Below are 11,100 nucleotides of genomic sequence, written 5' to 3'. Positions count from 1 at the left end.
TGGTCCTTTTTAATACAAAAATCAGTCTTACTTCTTAAACTGTTGACACCATCACCTGCATTTATTCCTGCCCAAATGCTCTGCTGCCCAGAGATAGCACAACAGTGTTCCCAGCTCTCCTTATGTGGTCATGAAGCTTGAACAGCATGCAGCATTTCTCCCAAGGCCTCAGTTCACCCAGTCTTATGAGTATGGGGTCAAATTGTGGTCACAGAATCAACTTTTCCGCCTCCAAGGTGTGACTGAGAGGAGTTCTGTGACATGCAATGAATTGCAGAGAACTGCTTACTGACATGTTCTGTGAAGGCAAAGAAGAGAGAGAAAAATACTCAAACATTCTTTACTTTGAAAATGTTTTAAGGATTGCCTCTGCTTTTGAGGGGTTTGGATCTTGTCTCAGAGCTGGAAATCTTCTCTGGAGGCCTTGCTGTTTTTTTCTATGAATGAGCACTGTTAGCTCTCATTCTTGGTTCAAGAAATGATCTGCCTGGAGTGTACAGGGATGCAGGTGAGCTGCACAGTCCAAAAGGAATTCTTTGGGCCACTTTTTTTTTCCCAGGACACTGCCATATTTGTCCTTCAGGTCCTGATTTTCTCACAGTGCTTCTTGAAATTTGATTGCACTTTATGAACAAGATGTGAAGGCAAGGTTTCAAAGCTGGAGGTTCACACAGGGAAAGATGCCTTAGCATCACATACCAAGGTCTGCAGACCTTGCTGAACCTTCTGACAGGAGGTTCACTCACTCTTTTTCCTTCCCACCTGGGTGTGCCCTTGGGTATTGCTCTTCCACAGTTGTTCCTCTGGTATCTGCTGACTCATCTACTACCCCTGAATGGTGGGAAACAGTTTTCTTGTCTTCTACCATGACCTCCTGATGTTCAGAGTTTTCCATCTGATATTAGCAGAAGGGGTTTTTTGACAGTTTTACAACAGCCCCATTTCCATCCAGCATTCCCTTGAATCCTGGTTTGTCAGATGCTGCTGCTTCACTAAGACTGGATGATTTACTTTTGACCAAGCACAGCTAATCCTTAATCAGCCAAGTATTAATGAGAGGAACCCTGAGCTACATCTGGCAGTGTTATTTTTCCTGCACAGCTGGACAACCTAGAAAAGTTTGGAATTTCTCCCTCTGAAGATTTTGAACTTTGATCAGAGAAAAGAATCAAAACTGGATGTTTTGCAGAAAAGTAATTGTGTCTCTCAGCTGAAATGTGGGTTTTCCACTCGTTTCACCTTTTTCTGTTACAAAAAGAGGGTCATCTAACTTTTCAGATTTCACGGAAATATCTATTTCTCAAGAATGCTTATTCTGGCATCTCCCCAGGCTATGCATGGAGGGGTTACTGTAAACTTTTCCTATGTTTCCTTTACTCCACCTGGGAGTGTGAGCTGGAGGATTTGCATTTCTTTGAACTGCCAGTGCTGTGGGCAGGAGTGGGGAGGACAAGGAGCAGTGATGTATGGAGGGGGTGCTTGCAGCCACAAGGACAACCTGACAGAAGGAAGTTTTTGCATCAACCCAGATACATCTTTGAGGATGGGATCAGAGACATAAGCCTGAAAGAAAGAGCTTCATAATAACTGGAACCAAGCCTTCCTGACATAGTAGCCTAGTACATACTGTTTAATTTTACATCTGAGTTTTTTGCACGCCTTAGGTAGGCTACAACCAAATGAAAAAGAAGTCTGTACTTTGTGTTGCCTGGCTGGACATGAATGATGAAACTGCTAAATCAGGTCTGGCCTGACAGGAGGGATTTCTGTTTTCCTAATGAGCTAATTATTTTTTTTCTTCCAAGTCATTTGCATTCTTACGTGACTAGATATTCAATACTCTAACACATGGTCTGCATTGCACTGTGAGCTGGGAAAATGGCTATATTCTCATTGTCCATTTTAATTTGGGAAGCAGACAAATTACAGTTTGGCAAACTGAAGTTATATGCATATGTTAATGAGCACCTCTGCACAAAATGAAGATAAACAGAAGCAGAAAACATCTTGCACGTCCCTTCATATATTTCAGAGCAGCTTTCATTCCTAAAGACTTGCTCTGACTAGCCATTCATGTAAACAATAGCCAGTATTTATGTGATTTCTGCAGAACACTTTTGGTAGCAGAAGATTTTTGGTAGTGAAGGCTGCCTTCTGGAGACTCATGCACATCCAGAAGGGGTTTGGTACATGCCCTGGCAAGGGTGTAAAGCAGCACTGGTTCCCCTCCAGCACCCTGGATGAGGCCACCTTGATTCAGCAAAGCAGAGAAGAGGCTCTGCTTTGATGTATACAACTTTGAAGTGCCACTTGCCCTTTGGGTTTTTTGATCCTGACCCAGACTGGTTTTAAACAAAGATGTAGTCTTACTGCTCTTAAATCCAGGAGATCTGCACCAGAAAATCCTTCCCAAATGTTCCCTGACTGAAAAGTTCAAAACTGCATCTTCTGAGGGGTGCATGGGCTCATGGTTGCAGCTTTTCTTCCATTAGCCTGAACAATGTTAACATTCCTATAGTTGGGCTTGTAAGCCCTTGTGGGTCAGTCTGGGATACCCTTAGGGGGTGACCAGGATGCTTCAATGCAGACATCATTAAATACACTCCAGACTCAGCCCTCAGCAGGTCTGGTCTCTGGAACTAGGTTAAATTAGAACCAAGCAAAGTCCTGATGTTAACAGTGCTAAACCATAGGAAAACAGGACAAAACAATGTCAAAAATGCTCTCCTTATTCTGTGTGTGTGTGAGGGAACCCAACCCCTTCTCTTTGTTTAAAAAAGAACAAATTATACACATACTTGTCTGCAAAGAAAGGTAGGTAATTTAAAAGCAGATTCTCTCATTAAATAGACAGATGATTCTTCTATTGCAGCAATACCTTTAATAGGATGAACACACAGAGATTCTGCTTGTTCCCTGTGTAATTTTTGAGATCACCACGAGCTGGTGTTAAAGGTCAATAGCGGGTAATGTGTAGCCTTTCAGACACTGCAATAAATTGCCAAGGAGCCTGCAAGTTTTTCTTGGTGGACCAGTCTCAATTAGAGAATTCAGCAACAGAAAGCATCAGGGAATGGCAGACTTCATTTTTTTCATGTGGAGACTTTATGTTTTTATAATAGCTAATCCATCAGGTTAATTTCATTGCTCAGGCAAGAATGCAGGCAGCAGACTATTTCAGGAGGGCAAGCAGCAGTCCCATAGAACAGGATCTTGTAGACAACATTTTTGCAGATAAGCTTTCAATTATCTCCACACTTTTGCTGGATGTGTGCAAACCCCTTTAGCCTGTCATGCAGATAATCCAAGTCCAGTGAAACAAAAAAATAAGTTCCCCTTGATTTCAGTGAGCTTTGGGCCAGGCTTTATGAATCACTTTATGTTCATTCATGAAAAAGACCCATTGCCAAAATGAGTATCAGTGGGGTGGATGGTCACATGCTATTTTGATGTGCTCTGTTACTCTGCAACTGTTTTAAACTGTAACATATGACACTTTTCCACTCAGGGTTGCTAGAAGGAAGACCTGGGCTGAAGAGGCATAGACCAGAACTATACACATGGACATGTTCCTTGTGAAACCTAAGAAAACTGTCCTGACATGATCTGCCCTTAATATCTAGTCATGATGAAAATGCCAGCTATTGAATCTGTTTCTCCCACATGCATTTTTTAAAAATCTTCTTTAATCCAGGAGATTTGATAACATTAATTCTTAAAGCAGAAGTATATCAGATATGAAGGGAATTAGGACTTTGTTTCTAGCATTGGTAATCAAAATGCCAGTCTCTGCCAAGCTCCACAGGGTGCTGTTTTACTCCTCACTGCCTGTACTGAAGTGTTTCCTGCCTGATCCCTTGCTGCTATGTGTGGTGTCATGAGCTGACATCCAGAAAGCAGATAACTCTTGGCTGAAAGTACTTGTTCCAAAAGAGAGCAAACTTTCAGAGTATATTTATTTGTATGAGTTTCTTGATCCATTTAAATTTCATTCTGGTAAAATACTAGAGGTGGTGCAATACCATTAGTAGTCTTTATGCACATATGAATGGTATTTTTGGTGCATTTTTTTTGGACACCATAAGCACAATAAGCAGGAATAGATTGTGAAAGAAAAAAAAAATCCAATAGACTACCCTCATAAGGAAACACTCTAAACAGATGAACAGCTTCCTAGAATCTGAAGGACATCCAACAGTTCACCATTCACCCTGAATATTGTACCTTCACCCTAGATCCTCTGCCATTTAGATCTGCAAATTAACACTTGAGCATTAAAATTAGATGAGTTTTTATTAATCACTGACTACCTGGTGCTCTTGCTCTGACCAAGACCTCTCTGTCAGGTGTTACAGACCAGTGTGGAGCAGAGGTGGATGCAGGTAGGAGTGCTCTGGCAATGCTGGTTGACATCTCATTGTTGGAAGTTTCAGTGGAAGAGGCTATCAGTGAATCCCATGGCATTCAACACTGGGAAATAAGTCCTGCACCTGGGAGGAACAACCCCATCCACCAGTGTAGACTGGGGGCTGACTGGCTGGGCAGAAGCTCTGCAGAAAGTGATCTGGGGGTCCTGGTGGACATGAGCCAGCAGTGGGCTGGGCTGGGCTGGGCAAGCATTGCCAGTAGGTCAAGGGAAGCGTGTCTTCCCCTCTGCTCAGCACTGGGGAGACACATCCAGAGTACTGGATTCCATTGCAGGCTTCCCAGTGCAGGACAGACATGGGCATGCAGGGCTGAGCCAACCAACCAACCAACCAACAGAAGAGATGGTATAGAGAACATAGTGCCAAACTCTTCTTAGCAGTGCAGTGGACAGGGCTACAATGAGACACAATAGACACAAGCTGGAACTGGAGAAGTTATCATTAGATACAGGGGAAAAATCATTCATTGTGAGATTGTAACAACAGAGAAGTAGACTGCAATGGCTGAGAGATGTTGTTGAATCTTCATATTCAGAATTGTTGAAGCTCTGCTGAGCAACCTGCTCTCACTATTCCATCTTTACATAGGAGTCACAACAGCTGTCCTCTGGAGGCCGCTTTGAGCCTCTGTGGATCTGTGACAATGAACTGCTGAATAAATCTTGTTCAACACTGCTGCCAGTCTCCTTGTCTTGACATCTTGAAAAGCCTTGGCAGCAGAAGAGGCCACGGCAGCTGTCATCAGGAGCAGGAACAGCTCCCTCCAAGGGCCAGGCCTGCCAAGTGACACTGGCACAAACTTCTGACGGGAAACTGGGGAGTTAGTCGACTAGAAAAATTGTAAGCAAATGCTCAGAATCAGAAGTCATTGTAATGAAAAGAGATAGCAAATCTGCAAACCTTTCCCAAGAAGTTTCCTTTCTAAGTAGTTTCTAAATTTCAGGTGATTCCACCTTTTGCACCTTTTTAAAGATCCACTGTATCTTCGTACGATGCCATGCAGAAAGACTGGCAGCAAAGAGACCATCACTCATCTATGTTCCTGTGCTACTTAGAGGAGCTGAACTGTGGGCAAAGTAATCTGGAGGTGTGGAAGCATTTCTGCTTGTATTTACAGCTCTGCTATAGCACGGATGCTTAAAAACGTTCCACTTTGCTAAAGATATTTTATATTCACAACTGAAAGGAAACACTTCACTATTATATCTTTTGCTGACTTTTGCCCAGAGAAGATATAAATTGTTTGAAGATATAAGTGGTTTGTGCTTGGACAACAGAGAAGTCCTGGTACTGACCTGGTGTCCTTGCTTCCCTCTCTCTTTCTGTCCTTTACTGCTCTGAGTCAACACCATAGCATTAAGGAAAATTACCTGAGAAACAGCAGCTTTAAAAAGGAAAAGCATTTAAAAGTTAGCTTTTCAAGAAGAGTTTCTTTCAAAATGTTGGTTTGAAATGAGGTATAGTGGTATGAATTGTAGACAGAAAAAAAAAGAAAATCATCTTGGGAATGGGAAGATTCTTTGCCTCAGCAAATGTGTCTTCTTTGTTTTTTCTCAAAATACATCAGCAGTGATTGCAAAAGAATCTGAGGAATGAATGTAAACATTGCAAAAGGACATATGGAAGTCAGGAACTGAAATCATGTACATGGCAGGAGACAGGAGGTCATATTCATTTCAGTGCCCTGGAAGGGGCATGCAGGCATTTCACCTCTAATTATGCAGCATGTTTTTGACTGAGATCTCTCCTTCCTTCAGCTGCTCTTGTTAAAAGCATTTAAGCACGTGCTGAACTCTATGTGTGTGAATAATGCTGTGTTCCCTTAACAAAGGCACTAATGACTTCATCTCCTTAAGACTCCTATTAATTCTTCAGACAATTATTTCCTACTGTGGGAAGTACTGTGACAAGTATGATTATGACACAGTGGACAAAACTCCCTGGTCCAGAGTATAGGAAATGGAAAGACTTCTGAAGAAAGAAGAAACTGAAGAAAGCCTCTGTCATACTACATCAATTATCTGAGCCTGTAATGTTGAGGCTCAGTTTTACTTTCATGTCACTGACACACAGCTTATAGGTATGCGCCCATGTAGAAAAGATATGACAATAAATGTCATCACAGGAAACCCCATGCAAAATTCTTTCATCTAATTGAAAACATGAAAGGGAAATTATGGGAACATCACTTCAGGCAGAAAGATGTTCAGGAAACCTGCTCAGGAAATTTGTCTTGATCATGGGGTTGAAAAGAAGAAGCTGTTGGGCTCCTGAAATGCCTGGTACTCCTCTCTGTTCAAAATAAACTGCTGATCTTAATGACTGTCCTTTCAGAGACGGTCTATTTTAAGATAGTGGAGTTACACCAGAAGGAGTGATCACTGGAATGACAGCATGCAGTGAAGCAAGGCAAGCCAGAATGGGGGTTGAATCATCTGCAAAGGGATTCCTTTCATGCTTATGCTTTAGAATTGGACTTCACATTAAACCTTGTGAAACCTGGGGATTGGGAAAAAAGAACTCACAGCCAGAGGCTCAACAGTTGCATTTGTGGTGCTGAGAAGAGAATGCCCTGTGGCATGGTCTGGAGCAGATTTAGCCCTCCTATAAAGCCAGATGTGCTTGATTTTTCTGTCTGCTATTGAGTATCTACTTAAGTACTTTACTGAACTGGATTCTTAAATGTAAAGCCATATTCTGTCTCTGGGGAGCCCATGGTGAAGTGCTGGGTGTTTCAGGTGCAGGGAATTGCACCCTATTTTGTCCCCTGCTTATTAGTGAACAACCTCTGACTCAGTGCAAGACCTTACAAATCACTGTAAGTTTGTCCCAGTTGAAGTCCAAAGTGCCCAGCTGGCTCTTCTGGAGCATGAAGGAGCCCTGAAAATTCCTTCCTTTAGTGCATTTCTAGTGGTGGTGGGTTTTCCCACACCCTCGCAGAGCATTTCTGGTATAGTTAGTAAGCATTTGCCAGTTTTGCCTGGGTTCCCTCAGTCATTCTTCATTGCTTGGGCCATGTCCCACTGTGTAGTACAACTGCTTTCTGCCATTGAAATGTTCATTAGGATTTATTTTTGTTCCTGAGCACACTGTCACAGCTATTCATGAAATGGATAAGTAATTTATAAGCCTAAACAATAATAAATGTGATCTATCTCTTGACATGTATGACAATATAATTAGAAAAAACAGTATTTCTTTGTGCATAGGATTCACTTTGTCAAAGAGGATTTAGCCTGTTAAAAGACAAATGATAGTTAGCCCTGCATGACCACAAAGGAATCAGCAAACAGAGCTGCTGTGTGTATTTGTCTTGGTTCAGGGCAAGTTTGGGGAAAGAATTTTTCTCTCCTCTACAAAAGGGTTCTTTTAGGAAAGCAGAGTCAATTGGCTCTTCCCCCCAGCCAGTTCGGGAGAAAATACTTTTGGAGGAAAAAAGTGGAAAAAACTTGTTTATTATATAAGAGAACTTAGACAATATTAAATAATAGGACTTCTTGCTACTTTAAGAGAGACAAATTTAGAGCAAATCCCCCCGGGCTGTAGCTTAGTTCACTTAGTCTTTGACTAGTTTTTCTAGTGCTGGCAATGCCGCGGCCCAGGCCCGGCCTGCTGGGCCACAGATGTGAGCTGCTGATGCTCTTCTGGTGTTCAGTCTAGAGCAGGTCTAGAGAAAGGGAAAAAAAACTACAGTCTAGGGAACTTCTCTGCTTTAGCTAGCTAAAACTAACTAGAAAAAGCAAAGGAGAGCTCTGTCTCGCTGTCTGTCTGTCCGCAGACAACAATCGACCCGGAGCAGGAATGTGGAGGAGGGAGTGAGTTTTTGAAAACAAACTTTGAGCTTCTTCCCTTTTCTTTTTATTCTTGGAACAAGACTTTAACATAAATAGGGCAGACGATTGGGGATAAAGGCATCATACAGCTACTTTAGGACATTCTACCCCTTATCCCCATATCGTCAGTTTACTACTAAAACTAATATATATATTCAAACTCTATAAATAGATACATTATACATCTAATATATAACTATACACAGACAATGGTAGCAGTATTCAGCAAACAGTGATATTTATACATAGTTTTCACCTAACAATCAGATCTCTCTGAGGTACACATCGTGTTCTTCTATTTCTTTGTATTATTTACTATGTACAACTTGGTCTCTGAGTAAAGACAATCTCACGAATGGGTTTGTCTGTATTTGAGGTAGAATTGATCTACACTGTTTTTTTTAACAAACTTTTAACATGTACTACTGGGACTTTGTCTCTATCTACTATATTCAAAAGCTGAGACTGGGTAGGGCTTCATCGACTGGTAGAGCTTCGGGTGTTAATTAATTAGGTGGTTTTTGTCAGATTCTGTTCTTAATTTTTGAGAGATTCTTTACTTAATGCTTTTAGTGTGGTTTTCAACAATTTATTGTACTTTTCTACTTTTCTTGCAGCTGGTGCATGGTAGGGAATATGGTATACTTACTTAATACTATGTTTTTTAGTTTAAGTGTTGATAAGGCTGTTTTTGAAATGAGTTCTATTGTTGGACTTAATCTTTTCAGGGGTACTATGCTTCTAAAGAATTTGCTTTTTAAGGCTTAGGATGGTGTTATGGGTCGTAGCATGAGGCACAGGATAGGTTTCTAACTATTTTGTGGTGGCTTCTACTATTGTGAGCACATAACGCTTGCCGTGGTGTGTCTGGGGCAGTGTGATGTAGTTAATCTGCCAGGCTTCTTTATACTTGTACTTGGACTACTGCTCACTATATTATAGGGGCTTTACCCGCTTGGCTTGTTTGATGGTAGCACATGTTTTATAGTTGTGGATTACTTGAGATATACTGTTTATGGTTAGATTTACTCTTTGATCTTGTGCTCACTTAAAAGTGGCATCTCTACCTTGATGGCTTGAGGCATTATGGGCTCATTGTGTTAAGAACAATTTTCTTTTGTGTTGCTAATTTAAGTCTATTTTTGATACTCTTATCTTTGTAGCCTGATTTACTTGTTGGTTGTTTTGGTGTTCCTCATTGGCTCTGTTTTTGGGGACATGGGTATCTACATGACGAATTTTTACCGGTAGTTTTTTTACTTTGGTGGCAATGTTTTTCTACTTATCAGCAGCTTAAATTGGGTTTTTTCTACGCTGTTAGTTAGCTTTCTTTTACTTTTCTAGCTACTTCTACAGAGCATTGGTTACTATCTATGAATTAGTGTAGAGGTAGAGTTTTGGCTACTTCTCTCTTTTAGCAATGTTTAGGGCTAGTTGAACTGCTTTGAGTTTAGTAAATTGATTCGATTTACTTTCTTTTTTAGTAGCTTCTGTAACTTGTCGTATGGGACTTTATACGGCTGCTTTTTACTTTTGTTTTATTCTTACAATGCGGCAAGAGTTATTAGTGAAAAGAGTATAGTGTGTTTTTTCTGCTGGTAGTTGGTTATATGGTGGCGCTTCTTTAGTATGTGTTACTTCTTCTTCTTTATCTGCAAGATTAAAGTTTTCACTTTTAGGCTAGTTTGTAATTATCTCTAAAATTTCAGGGCGATTCAATTTTCTAATCTGGGCGCGCTGCGTAATAAGGGTAATCTACTTGCTTTATGTGGTACTGGTGGCATGGTGGGTGGAGGGAATCTTTGCTTTGAACATCTACTCTAGCACTGGTAGTCGGGGTGTTAGGAGGAGTTGCGCTTTTGTACTGATTACTTCTGAGGTGGCTTGAACTCTTTTATAGGCTGCTAAAATTTTTTTTTCTGTTGGAGTATAGTTGGCTTCAGACCTTCTATAGCTTTGACTCCAAAATCCCAGTGGTTGGCTTCGAGTCTCACTAGGCACTTTCTGCTAAAGGTTCTAGGACAAACTATGGTTCTTGGCTGCAGAGTAAAGCACATTCTTCACATCTGGTCCTGTCCTGACTGGGTTAAGGGCTACTGCATGGGTAATTTCTTGCTTGATCTGGGTGAAGGCTTGTTGTTGTTCAGGGCTCTAGTGGAAATCATTCTTTTTGTGAGTGACTAGGTAGAGAGGGCTTACGATCTGGCTATATTCAGGAATGTGTATTCTTTAAAAACTTATGGCGCTTAAGAAAGTTTGTGGTTTTTTTTTGCTGGTTGGTGGAGACATTGCTGTGATCTTGTTAATGATATCTGTAGGAATCTGACGCTGTCTATTTTGCTATTTCACTTTTAGGAACTGGATCTCTCGAGCAGGTCCTTTGACCTTGCTCTTTTTGATGGTAAAACTAGCTTTTAGGAGAATCTGGATGATTTTCTTCTTTTTCTTAAATATTTTTGCTGCTGTTTTCTCCTACACAATGATGTCATTAATGTACTGCAGGTGTTCTGGAGCTTTACCTTTTTCTAGTGCAGCTTGGATCAGTCTATGGTAGATGGTGGGGCTGTGTTTTTACCCTTGGGGTAGTCGGTTCCAGGTGTACTGCACGCCCCTCTAGGTGAAAGCAAACTGAGGCCTGTATTCTGCTGTCAGAGGAATGGAGAAAAACGCATTGGTAATATTAATAGTGGCATACTACTTTGTTGTTTTGGACTCTAGTTTGTACTGGAGTTCTAGCATGTCTGGCACAGCAGCGCTCAGTGGTGGAGTCACCTTATTTAGGGCACGGTAGTCTACTGTTAATTTTTATTTTCTTTCGGATTTACGCACAGGCCAGATGG

General features: G+C 41.2%; 1 long non-coding RNA gene across 1 annotated transcript; it reads right to left on the bottom strand.

The window, feature by feature from the left end:
• Positions 1-5,175: 5,175 nt before the first annotated feature.
• LOC128785113 (uncharacterized) lies at positions 5,176-6,213 on the bottom strand. Its single transcript, XR_008429760.1, has 3 exons — positions 6,138-6,213; positions 5,723-5,811; positions 5,176-5,256 (listed from the first exon to the last, which is right to left on the bottom strand). It is a non-coding gene; the product is annotated as an uncharacterized LOC128785113 (long non-coding RNA).
• Positions 6,214-11,100: the final 4,887 nt, after the last annotated feature.

The sequence above is a fragment of the Vidua chalybeata genome, chromosome 3 (genome assembly GCF_026979565.1).
Source record: "Vidua chalybeata isolate OUT-0048 chromosome 3, bVidCha1 merged haplotype, whole genome shotgun sequence".
NCBI lineage: Eukaryota > Metazoa > Chordata > Aves > Passeriformes > Viduidae > Vidua > Vidua chalybeata.
This window is presented reverse-complemented; position numbering and strand designations above follow the sequence as displayed.